This window comes from Trachypithecus francoisi, unplaced genomic scaffold (assembly GCF_009764315.1).
Source record: "Trachypithecus francoisi isolate TF-2019V2 unplaced genomic scaffold, Tfra_2.0 Lachesis_group5, whole genome shotgun sequence".
Lineage (NCBI taxonomy): Eukaryota > Metazoa > Chordata > Mammalia > Primates > Cercopithecidae > Trachypithecus > Trachypithecus francoisi.
In genome coordinates this window covers 125,634,122-125,647,721 of record NW_022681470.1, presented here as the reverse complement: position 1 = coordinate 125,647,721, position 13,600 = coordinate 125,634,122, and positions in this window count along the sequence as shown.

Below are 13,600 nucleotides of genomic sequence, written 5' to 3'. Positions count from 1 at the left end.
CTCACTCTTGCCCTCTCCTAGGTAAATACAGTCATGTATTGCTTAACAACAGGAATATGCTCTGACAAATGTGTTGCTAGGCAATTTTGTCATTGTGTGAACATCATAGAGTGCACTTACACAAACCTAGATAGTAGAGCCTACTACATACCTAGGTTATATGGTATAGCTTATTGCTTTTGGGCTACGAAACTGTATAGCATGTTACTGCACTGAATAGTGTTGGCAGTTGCAACCATGGTTAGTATTTATACATCTAAACATATCTAAACACAGAAAAGGTACAATGAAATACTACACAAAACGTTAAAAAATTACAGCTGTATAGTGTACTTATCATGAATGGAGTTTGCAGAACTGGAAGCTGCTCTGGAGGAGGGAATGGTGAGTGAAAGGGAAAGCCTAGGACATTACTGTATACTACAATAGACTTAACAAACATTACGCACATAGGCTACACTAATTTTATTTTTCAAAACTTTCTTGAACAGTAAACTTAAATTACTGAAATTTTGTTTTATAAACTATTTCATTACTTTTTTTACTCTTTCATCATGACAGAAACATACAGTACAGCAGTACAACATATTTTCTTTCTATGCTTATTCTATAAGCTTTTTCCTATTTTTTGAAATTTTTTAGTCTTTTTTACTTTTTAAATGATTTTTGTTAAAAGCTAAGATACAAACACACATTAGCCTATGCCTACATAGAGTCAGAATCATCAATAGCACTATCTGCCCTCTCCACATGTTGTTGCTCTAGAAGGTCTTCAGGGGCAACAAAACACAGAAAGTTATTATCTATGAGAATGACGCCTTCTTTTGGAAAACCTGCTGAAGGACCTTCCTGAGGCAGTTTTACAGTTAACTTATATATATATATATATATATATAAGTAGAGGGATTATACTCTAAAATAACAAGAAAAAAAGTACATAAACCAGTATCAGTCATTTATTCTCATTATGAAATATTATGTACTGTACACAATTGTAGATACTGTATATTTTATGACTGGCACCATGGTAGGTTTGTTTACACCAACATCATCATAAACATATGAATAATGCCTTGCTGTATGATGGTCTGACAGCTACACCATCAGTAGGTGATAGGAATTTTTCAGTTCCGTTACAATCTTATGAGACCACCATTCTATATGTGGTCCATCATTGACCAAAATGTCTTTATGTGGCACAAGACTGTGGTTCCTCATCACATACTCGTCAATTAAACTGTAAGAGTGTGCTGTTTCTTGTTGGATCCATGCATAATATTTTCAGTCATAATATACTACTGTGAATAACTTCCTACTGTGCCACTTTTCTTCCACTTAATTTATCACAGACACTTTTCTAAGTCAGTGTCTATATCTTTAATTTATTGTTTACAATAGCTTTATTTTATTGATGTTTGCTATGTCTTATTCTAATTATTCTCTTAAATTTTTCTGAATCATCTGCTTTTGGAACTATCTCTTTTAGAGAGCATATTGATGGCAGAAGCAGGCTGTCCACAGCAGGAAGGTGCAGGTGGTGATGGCAGGAGAAACTGTGAGAGCAGCAATGGCAGCAGTGGGTCCCCTGTGCCATGCGTTCCCGAGGCAGTGACCTGCACTGACCCCAACCTTGTGTGGCCAGGTGGAACCCATCCGAAGGCCCAGACCCTCCATGGACCTGGACCCTGGCCCCGTGTCACAGCTCTCACCTGCCACTGCTGCAGGGAGAGTATGGGGAGGAGGCAGAACTGGGGATGTGCTTCGGGGGCCCCGAGTGGGAAGTGGCAGCAGCGCCCACTTCAGGGTTCTGGCCAGCGGCATGGTCACTGCACCCTCCTTGCCAAGGGCTCCATGTTTCTGCACCTCGGGAGGCGGTTCTGCACAGGGCCGCCTGGGGCCCCATCCCTGGGGTCCACCCTGCCTCCAGGTGACCGCTGAGTCTAACACTCCCAATGGCAAGGCTTGGGGCCTGTGATCTGCTCCAGGAAGCACTCCCCATGGGCAGGGCCAGAGCTGGGTGAGGGGGTGCTCCGGGCCACCCCTGAGCACTGGGGCCACACAGGAGGAGCTCGTGGAAACATTACCCCTGCCCCAGATGCCGATCCAAGCCCAGGGAGGACCTAGACCCCCCTCCTCAGGCTGCAAGGGGGCACAGCCAGGTGCCAAACTTTACCGAGCTGGCAGGAGCAAGGCATAAGTGGGAGCCCAACCCCTTCCAAGTTGGTGGGGCGGGAACTCCCCAGGCACAACTGCAGCTGCCCAAGCCACAGCTGCAACCTGGGCACCTCTGTGCTCTTGGGAGCTGGGAGCAGGCAGGAGTCCTCCCCTTCCAGGTGCCACTGCAGCTACTCTGCCACCACCGTGGACCCAGGCATTTCTGCACTCTCAGGGGACCCATGAAGGCCCCCCTCCCCCTGCAGCCTCAGAGGTGTCTGTTCCCACTGCCTGGCCTCTCCTCACTCTTAGAACCCACTCCAGTCTTGGAGCAGGGATGGGGCTGGGCCCAGGTGCTGTCACAGCCTGACTGGGTGTGTGAATACTTGGGGCAGCAGTAACACACCAACTCCCTCTTGCCTTGGCCCCCTCCAGACTTTGGGTACTGACAAGCCCAGGAAGGGGAAAGCTGAGGGCAGCTAGGTGCTAGCCTGCAGGTCCCCCTTGGCATGAGCAGCCTTGTCACTATGAACGGCAGCAGGAGGCAGACAGGCGACTGTGCAGAAGGGGGCAGGTCCCTGGTGAGGCCCTACCTTCTTGCCAGGGAGGGCCTGAAGCCTGGGGGTTGGGCTGCCAGTCCCACAGACTGGAGTGGGGACATGTGGTGCCTTTTCTAGACCCACCCATGACCTCCTATGGACCCACTGATGGACACTTCCTCCCCTCTGAGGTCCAAAAAAGCCACAGGCTCAGCCAAATCAGAGCAGAGGACAGAGAGAGGATGGGATGATCAGCTGCAGAGAGGAGCTACCCTCTCTGCTGAGAATTACAGATGACAGGATGACCTGCCTGAAGAGAGGAGGTAGAGTCCACCCACTCTAGGACCTCCTCTCTGCCAAGAACTGCAGACCGTGGGATGACCAGCTGCAGAGAACAGATACCTTCTCTGCTGAGAACACTTGTTGGGACAACTTGCCTGCTGAGAGTAGCCACTCTCTCTGCTAGGAGCTGAACACTTGTCAGAGCACCCCAGTTATGGAGAGGAGCTGCCCACTGTGGGTTTTCTCTGAGCTGTTGTATTGCTCAATAAAGCTCCTCTTCATCTTGCTCACCCTCCACTTGTCTGTGTACCTCATTCTTCCTGGTCTCGGGACAAGAACTCAGGGCCTGCTGAATGGTGAGGCTAAAAGAGCTGCTGTAACACAAACAGTGCTGAAACATGCCCCTTGCTTGCCACATCGCAGGTGAAGAGAAAAAGAGAAGAGCTACAGCTCTTTGGAAAGCCCAGACCTGGAAGCTCCCTGAGACAGGGCTGTGACTTTCCGTTTAGGCCCCTGTGGTTCCTGGCATCTCCAAGCTTCCAGACACCACTGCATTCCCAGGTGCCAACCAGGGGAGCTATTTGGCCTGGTCCAGCTGCAGCCCTGCAGAGAGCTGGCACCCTTGCCAGCATCTGGAGCTGCCCACCCTGTGGCAACAGTCGGCGTGCCTGACTGTGGGGTAGCTGGACACCACACTCACTCACACACCCCTTGCTCCTCCACACCTGACTCCAGTCTTTCTTGGAGGTATGTGATCCAGGCTGGTAGTGTGAGCTGAGGGTAGCCTGCCAGGTCAAGTGAGTATAACAAACCCAGCAGGCCCAAACAAAACTTGGGCAAAGGTGCCACTGGTCACATGTTTCCAGCCAGAAATGTGACACCCCAAAGATCCTGAAACAATATAATGGATTTTTAATTTTTAATCTTAAAATCTTTGATATTTTATTGGAGTATTTATTTAATTTTTGATATTAACTCTACTGAGGTTGTATTAGTCTATTCTCACACTGCTAATAAAGACAGAACTGAGACTGGGTAATTTATAAATGAAAGACATTTAATTGACTCAGTTGCACATGGCTGGGAGGCCTCACAATCGTGACTGAAGGCAAATGAGGAGCAAAGTCATGTCTTACATGGTGGCAGGCAAGAGAGAGCTTGTGCAGGGGAACTCCCATTCATAAAACCATCAGGTCTCATGAGAATTGTTCACTATCCTGAGAACAGTATGGGGGAAACTGCCCCCATGATTCAATTATCTCTACCTGGCCCCACCCTTGACACGAGGGGATTATTATAATTCAAGGTGAGATTTGGGTGGAGATACAGAGCCAAACCATATCGGGGTATAATTTGAAATCAATAAAATGCCCATGCTTTAAGAATACAGTTCAGTCCGTTTAATCACCACCACAATTAGGATATAAAACATTTTCATAATTCCTAATGATTCCTTGGTGCCCCTCCTACTCAATCCCTACCCTCAACCCAAACCTAAACCCAGGAAACCACTAATCTGCTTTCTCTCACTGTGTGTTTAGTCTTTCCTAGAATTTCTTATAATAAAATCATACACTGAACTCTTTTTTTGTCTGGGTTGTTTTGGTCAGTGTAATGCTTTTGAGATTCATTCATGTTTTTTGATGTATCAGTGACTTATTCCTTCAAGGGTAAGTAGCATTGTATTTTACAGATACACAATTTATTTTTCCTTTCATCTGTTGATGGAAAGTTGAGTTGTTTCTAGTTTGGGCTAATGTGAATAAATCTCTTGTGAACATTCTTGTGCAAGTGTGGACATATATTTTAACTTACCTTAAGTAAACACCTTGAAGTTTTGTGGGATCTTAAGTGTATATTTAATTCCACAAGAAGCTACCAAGCTGTTTTCAAAAGTATTTGCAATATTTTACATTTCTACCCACAATGTATGAGAATTTTAATTTTTCCATATCCTCACTAATAATATTCTCAATCTTTTAAATTTTAGCCATTCTACTGTGTGTGCAGTTTAGATTTGCATTAACCTAGTAATTAATGATGATCATTTTTTCATGTTTTTGTTCACCTTTCATACTTATTTTGTATAGTATCTGTTCAACTCTCCTGTTTATTTTTAGGTTGATATATTCTAATTAGTTAATTGTAAAAATTATACACTTAACTTAAACATCTTTGTGAGATAGATGTATTGCAAATTTTCTCTCCTGTTCCTTGCCTTTTTACTTCCTTTTTGAAATCTTTTCAAACAGCAGAAGTTTTTAAATTTGATGAATTCCACTTTTAATTTTTTTTAAAGTTTATACTTTTAAAAGTTCTATTTAAGAAAAAGATTTCTTTATGAAAATTGCAAATAATTTATTCTGTACATCTTTCAGAAGTATTATAGTTTATGTTTTACATTTAGGTTGATGTTACATTTTCAGTTAATTTTTGTGCATGGTGTGAGGTAAGAATTGGGGTTTTAAAATTAATACATAATAATTGTAGATATGTGTGAGGTACATGTAATTTTTTATGTGAATATCCAGTTGATCCAGCACCCTATGTTGAAAGTATAAAATGTCTTTCTTATGGAATTACCTTAGCTTCTTTACCAAAAATCAATTGGCCATATGTCTGTTGGTTTATCTCTTGATTTCCTACACTTTCACTGCCTGATAAGAGAACTCCAGCTACACATGACAATTTAAATTTACATTATTTACGGTTAAATAAATCTTGAAATTTAGTTTCTTAGTCCCAAAAGCCACATTTCAAGCGCTCAATAGTCACACCTAATTAATGTGTACTTTATTAGGCAGGATAAGTACAGAATATTTGCCACATCACAGAAAGTTCTGTTGGATAGGACTGCTGTCTGGTGTCCTATTATCACATATATATATATGGCCTTAAGCAAGTATCATATTGATTTAATTAGTATAGGTTCAGAGTAAGTCTTGAAATAAGGCAAAACAATTTTTCAGCATTCCACTTTTCCAAAATCATTTTGGCTATTGCACATTCTTTGAATTTTCATATCAATTTTAGAATCATTTTGTTGATTTCCACACATAAAAAAAGCCTGCTGGTAGTTTGACTGAAACTGACCTATAACTGAATTTGAAACTATAAACAAACATGGAGAGTACTGACATATTGACGATATTAAATATTCCTCTTCATGAACATAGTATATTACTCTATTTAATTCTTTATTAATTTCTCTCAGCAATGTTTTGCAGTTTTTAATGTACAGGTCTTGCACAAATATTTTAAAAATTCATTCTCAAGTATTTCACATATCTTGATGCTATCATAAACGTTTTAAAAGTTTTTTGTCTAAATTTGATATCTCAATATTTGTGGTTCATATATAGACAATACTGACTTTTAAATATTGATCTTGTATCTTATAATCTTGTTTAGTTCACTTGTAAGTAGTTTTTTGATAGCTATGTTAACATTTCCAACATACATGATTATGACTTTTGTGACTAAAGAGACTTTTACTGCTTTTTTATTTGATATGCCTTTAATTTCTGTTTCCTTACTTATTGCTCTAAATAGAATGTCCAGTAAAATAAAGACAAGGAATGGTATGAACACATATCTTTGTTCTCGATTGTAGATCATTTAGACTTTCACCATGAAATATGATGTTATCTGTACATCTTTTTTTTTTTTTTGTAGATGCTCTTTATTAGGTTTAGGAAGTTTACTTTTATCTCAATTTGCTAGGAGGCTTTATTATTTATGGGTGTTTTTTAAAAATATTTTTGCTTTGTCTATTGAAACGATTATACAGTTTTTCTCCTTAATCCTGTCAATGTGGCAAACTACATTGATTCTTAAATATCAAACCAATCACTTGTTTCTGGGATAAATCCTCCTTGGTCCTGGTGTATTACCCTTCTTACATATTTTTGTATTTGACTTTTGAGCTCATGAGAGATATTGAACTACAATTTTGATGTCTTTTGTTTTTGTATCAAGGTCATGCTGTGGTGGGTAAACTCTAAAATGGTCCCAATAAACTCTAACTCCTATTATTCATTCCCTTATGTAATCTTCTCCCATTAAGTGTAAGCTAGATTTAGTCATTGCTTCTTAAAAAATAGAATAAGGGGGAAATACTAGGATGTCACTTCTGAGATTTGATCATAAAAAGACTATGGCTTCCATCGGGGTAATCTCTCCTCTATTTCATATAGCTTGTACTGGAGGGACAATATCTGTGAGTCTGGAATATCAGTGAGTTTGGAATCACATCTTCTGAGCCTCATGATATCTATGTAAGTGAATTTAGAAGCAAATCAGCTCCGAGTTGAACCCTGGGATGCCTGCTGTTCTAGTCAAAGATCTTGCTTGTAGTCTTACATGAGATTTTTGATTCTATTTTTATGCAGCAACAGATACTTAATCTGTTGACATAACAAAACAAACAGGGAAGTATTCTTTCTTTTTCTACTTTATAAGAGTTTGTGTAGGATTAAATGATTGATAGAATTCACTAGTCAAGTCATCTGGGCTTGCAGTTTTCTTAATGGGAAAGTTTTTAATTGCAAATTGAATTCATGTAATGTAGCATTATTCAGCTTTCTATCTTCTCATGAATCAGATTTGGCAATTTGTGTCATTCAAGAAATGTGTACATCTTATCTAAGTTGCCTAATATATCAACAAAAAGTTATTCCTAATATTATTTTATTATTCTTTTAAGGTTTGCAGTTTCTCTAATGATTATCCCTCTTTCATTTTGAATTTGGAAATTGTGGACTGAATTGTGTCCTCCCAAAATTTATATGTTGAAGCATTAATCCCGAATGTGATAATATTTGGAGGTGGGTGTTTTGGGAGGTATTTAGGTTTGGGTGAAGTCAAGAAAGTGGGTCCCTCATGATCAGATTAGTGCCCAAATAAGAAGAGACACCAGAGACATTGCTTGCTCTCGCTCTCTCTCTCTCTGTCTCTGTCTCTTTCTCTCTCTCTCTCTCTGCTATGTGAGGACACAGTGAGAAAGTGGCCATCTGAAAGCCAAGAAGAGAGCCTTTGCCAGACAACCAAATCAGCTGTCACCTTGATCTTTAACTTTCCAACCTCCAGAGCTGTGAGAAATAAATTCCTGTTATTTAAGCCACCCAGTCTGTGATTCTTCTGTTATGGCAGCCTGAAATGACTAATACAATTAGTAATTTGAGTCTTCCTATTTTCTCATTCAGCCTAGCTAGAGGATTATCACTTTCCTGATTCCTCCAAAGAATCAGCTTTCGGTTTCATTAATTTTCTTTATTATTTGGGGTTTTTTTTTTTTTTTTTGGTAGTTTATTTTCTTCCTTTCCATTTACTGTGTGTTTAATTTGATTTTTTGCCATAACCCCTTAAGATGGAAGCCTAGATTATGGATTTGAGCTTTACTTCTTTTCTACACTAAATGTTTGAAACTCTGAATTTTCCTTTCCGCATGGCTTTAGATGCATCTGTCCCCTGATTTTGATATGTCACGTTTTAACATTAATTTAATCAAAATTATTTCTTCAGTTCTTTCCTGATTTCTTTTATGACTCACTAATTGTTTAGTAGTATACTGTTTAATTTTCAAATGTGTGTGATTTTTTCCGGCCTATTTTTCTATTGTTGATTTATAATTTAATTCTGTTCTGGCCAGAACACACTCTGAATGAATTTAATGTTTCCAAATGTATTGGAACTTGTTTTATTCCTTAACACGTTGTTTGTAACGGTGAATGCTCCATATGCGCTTGTTATTGTTGGGTGTAGTGCTCCATTTATGTCAGTTAAATTGGTTGAAAGTGTTCATTATGTCACCTATGTCCTTAGTGATTTTTCTGTCTACTTGATCTGCCAATGACTGACAGAAAAGTTTCAAAATCTTGAACTGTAATTTTTGACTTTTCATTTGTTTATTTTACTTTTGCCAATTTTATGCGTATGCATGTGTGTGTAAGACGTTTTAGCTTCATGTCAGAATTAAGTGGAAAGTGCAGCCCCCTACCCTAACACACCTCATAGCCTCCCTCAGGATCAATGTCCAGCACCAGCATGGTACATCTGTTACAATGGCAACTATGCTGACACATCATTATCACCCAAAGTCCATAGTTTACATTAGGATTCACTCTTGGTGTACATTCTTTGCGTTTTCACAAACGTATAATGATACGTTTCCACCATTATAGCATCATAAATAGTTTTACTGCCCTTAAAATACTCTATGTTCTGCCAATGTATTCCTCCCTTTCTCTAATCCCTGACAACCACTGTCTTTTCACTTCCTCCATAATTTTGGCTATTCCAGAAAGTCATATTTCTTATGCTTTCTCTTTTATATTTTCAACTAATACAAGTCAATTGTCAACACCTTTCTGCTTCACAGGTAGTGTACATACCTTATAATAACAAATATTCCTAATTTCTTTCTACTGTCTATTGTATTATTGATGTTGTTTCACTCATCCATAAGCATTAGGTGTGTATGTATACACACATATACATACAAACAGAAATATACAATTGGAAATATTTTTGTGATTATTATTTAAGACAAATTATTATCTGTTATGTTAATTAAGAATAAGACAAAAGTTGTTTTTCTTCACTGATTTCTTCTCTGACAGTCTTCTTTATAGAGATCCAAGATTCTGACTTATTTTCTTTCTCTCTGAAGAACTTCTCTTAACATTTATTACAAGACAAACAAACTTCTTCAATTTTTTCTTGTCTGAGAAAGTCTTTATTTCTTCTTCATTTTGGAAGTATAATTTTAAAGGGTGCAGAAGTTCAAGTTGATCTGTTTTTTTTTTTCTCTTAAAACTAAAAATTTCACTTCATTTTCTTCTTGCTTGCATGGTTTCTGAGGGGAAGTGAGATATTATTTTTGATCTTCTTGAGTTTGAATATGACATGCCTTGATTCCTTTTCTGTTTTTTTTTTTTTTTTTTTTTTTCTTACATTTTGTCCTCTCAGTAATTTCTAAGTTTCCTGGATCTATGGTTGGCATCTGACAATAATTTGGGGGTAATTCTCCATCATTTTCCTTAAAATTGCTTTCGTTTCTTTCTCTTTTTATTCTGCTGCTATTCCCACTACCCATGTGTTACACCTTTAGTAGTTGTCCCACAGTTTTGAGATATCTTGTTTTTTTCTTTCCAGTCTTTTTTTTTCCATTGCTTTTTCATTTTGAAAGTTTCTATTAACATACCCTAAAGTTTATAGATTCTTTCCTTAGTCATATCTAATCTACTAATGAGCTCATCAAAGGCATTCATTTCTAATACAATCTTTTCAATTTCTAACATTTCTTTTTGATTTTTTTCTTAGAATTTCCACCTCTCTGCTTGCAGTGTTTATGTTCCTGCAGTTGTCTACTTTGTCCATTAGATCTTTAGCACATTAAATATAGTTGATTAATCTTATAGTTTGATCATTCCAACATCCCTGTCATATCTAGGTCTGATTCTGATGCTTGCTGTCACTTCAAACTTTGTTTTTTGCCTTTTAATATTTTTTGTAATTTTTGGTTGAAAGGCAGACATGATGTACTATGTAAAATAAACTGCGGCAAATAGACCTTTAGTGATGTAGTGGTTAGGTGTGGAGGTGGAGGCGGGTGGGCAACAAGCCTTCAGTAGTCTTACCAGTAGGTCTCAGTCTTTTAGTGACCCTGTGTCCTTGGGTTGTGAACTTCATGAAAGATTCTTTTTTTTTTTTCCACCCTCTTAGGTGGTATAGGATGGCTAAAAAGGGTGGATTTGGATATTTTCTTTTCTCTACATGTTGGGGTCTAATAAATGCCCAAACAGGTTAGGCTCTCATAAAAAGGATTCTCTGAGGGCCAGTCTGTTCGGTGTAGCAAACAGAATGTTCGGGTGTATTTCAAAGTGGTTACTTTCTCCCTCCCACTCCCAGAGCCCAAGTGGATTTTTTGCTCTGATCTTCACTGTGATTACCTGGTAAAGGTGCTGGAGATAAAATCCACAGCAGTGTGGGTCCCATCCCTACCTTCATGGCTCAGTTCTCCTGGAGGTTTTATGGGTTATCCTTGTCCACACTGAGACTCCAGGGGTTCTTCTCTTACAGTTCAGGTTTTCCTACTCCAGCGCTGGTTCCCACAGAGGTTTCTGCTCTGGTAGCTGGTGATTCTCTCCATCTGCCTCTCTGTGTCTCCAATTAGGGGCAGACATTAGTTTACCCTGTGGCCTCACTTCTCTGATGAGCCTAAGAAAAACGATTGATTTTTCAGTTTGTTCCATTTTTTACTTGTTGGCAGGATGAATTGGCAACTTCTAAGCTCCTTATGTGCTAGACCATTGCTTCACACATTTGAAAATTCTGGTATTAGGTGCTTATACACGTAGGCTTGTTACGTTTTCCTGATGAAATGACCTTTATATCATTAAGAAAGATCTATCTTTATCCCTGGTCATACACTTTATTTTAAAGTGTACTTTTACTGTTATTTAAACAGCTATGTTAGGATTCTTAGGGTTATTGTTTACCTGTATCTTTTTCTATTTATGTACTTATCTGTGTTTTTATATTTAAAAGGATTTTTTTGTAGATAATATATAGTTTAATCTTGTTTTCTTATATGATCTAATAATCTCTGCCACTTCGGTGTAGCTTTTAGACTATCCACAATTAATTTATTTACCAATAAGGATGGGTTTAAGCCTACTGTATTGCTATACATTTTCTTTTAGTTACACTTTCTCCCTTTTTCTGTCCTTTTTAAAGGTTAACTGTATATTACTAGAATTACATTTTATCTCCGATATTAAATTATTAAATATGCTTTTGAGTTCTTTTAAAGGATTGATTTCACATTTACAATATGCATCTTTAACTTTTTACAGTCTACCTTCTAGTGATGTTATTATATTCACTTTCAAATTATATTCTACATTTTCCCCACATAGTGGAAAATCCTTATAACAAAATACTTACATCTCCCCCTCCCATCCTTTCTGCTATAATTTCTCGTTTTACTACTACATATTTTATAACTCACATAATATATTGTCATATTCTTATTTTAAACAGTTGATTATTTCTTATAGCAAAAAGGTGTGAATTGTGGGGATTATTTCAGTCTGGAAACATTTTTAATACTATGGTTAGCTCAACATTTGTTCAGACTACCTAGGAAGTGTCACCTCAGACTTCAAATGCTTACGTGTGCCAAACAGTGATCACAAATTCACCATGGAGAGTATTTTTTCTCCTCCCACTCAGTGCCAGAGCTTATTATAAGCAGCTGTTCTTCAGTCCTGGGGTGGATATGTTTATCTCTGCTTCATCACAAATATTCTACAAGATTCCTCACCGTGGCTAAGGCCTGGGCTTTGTATCTTGTCTCCTGAGCTCCACAAGTCTAAGAAAATTAGTGCTCATTTTACTCTGCTTGGCACCTGACTTTTTATTTTTGGCTTAAATATTCCTTTCTTTAATGCCAGCTCATGAGTACATTTAATCAAAAAGTATTTCATCTTCTTTTTTATTTTTGTTTTTAATAGGTTCAATTGAAGAGATATGATTCCTCTAATATTAATCTAGTCCACATAATGCTGGAAATAGAAATCAATCATAACAGACCTAATTTGAAAGAGAGGCTTCAGGGAAAGATGGCAGAGTAAGAGCATTTCTTTCATGATGTTCATTGAAATTTTAAAAAGATAAAGTTTCACTATCTTGAAACGGGAGAGCACTATTACATACCATAAAGCTAGAGGACACTCTGTCAAATAGAGTTTGTATCATGTTGAATGGATACACATGCGCTAAACCTAAACATTGTGTGTGTGTGTTTCAGGTGATAAGGAAAAGGAATCATTTGGCTTTTATTTAAGAGAGTGGGCCAGGCGCGGTGGCTCACGCCTGTAATCCTACCACTTTGGGAGGCCGAGGCGGGTGGATCACCTGAGGTCAGGAGTTCGAGATTAGCCTGGCCAACACGGTGAAACGCCATCTCTACTAAAAATACAAAAAATTAGCCAGGCGTGGTGCCACACACCTGTAGTCCCAGTTACTCAGGAGGCTCAGGCAGGAGAATCGCTTAAGCCCGGGAGTTGGAAGCTGCCATGAGCCAGAATCGCACCATTGCACTCCAGCTGGGCACAAAGAGCAAAACTCCGTCTCAAAAAAAAAAAAAAAAAAAAAAAAAAAACAGAGAGTGGGAGTTCTAATCTAATAGGCCTGAGTTTAGCTTTGGAGCTTCCATCTTTGAGGCTCGAGCAAGTTACTTATACTTCTGTTCCCTCAGCTGTAATACGGAGATAATAACACCTACCTCAGAAATTTGTTGAAAGAATCAAATAAAATGAAGTCTTATTTAAAGATTTAGCACAACTGTCGGTACTTTATGATCATACAAACAACAGTTTGCTGTCAATCACTATAACAATGTTAAGAAATCATGCAGATCTGTTCTCAGTCATATGTGGGAATTGAACAATGAGATCACTTGGACATAGGAAGGGGAGCATCACACACTGGGTCCTATTGTGGGGAGGGAGTAGGGGGGAGGGATAGCATTAGGAGATATACCTAATGTAAATGATGAGTTAATGGGTGCAGCACACCAACATGGCACATGTATATATATGTAACAAACCTGTACGTTG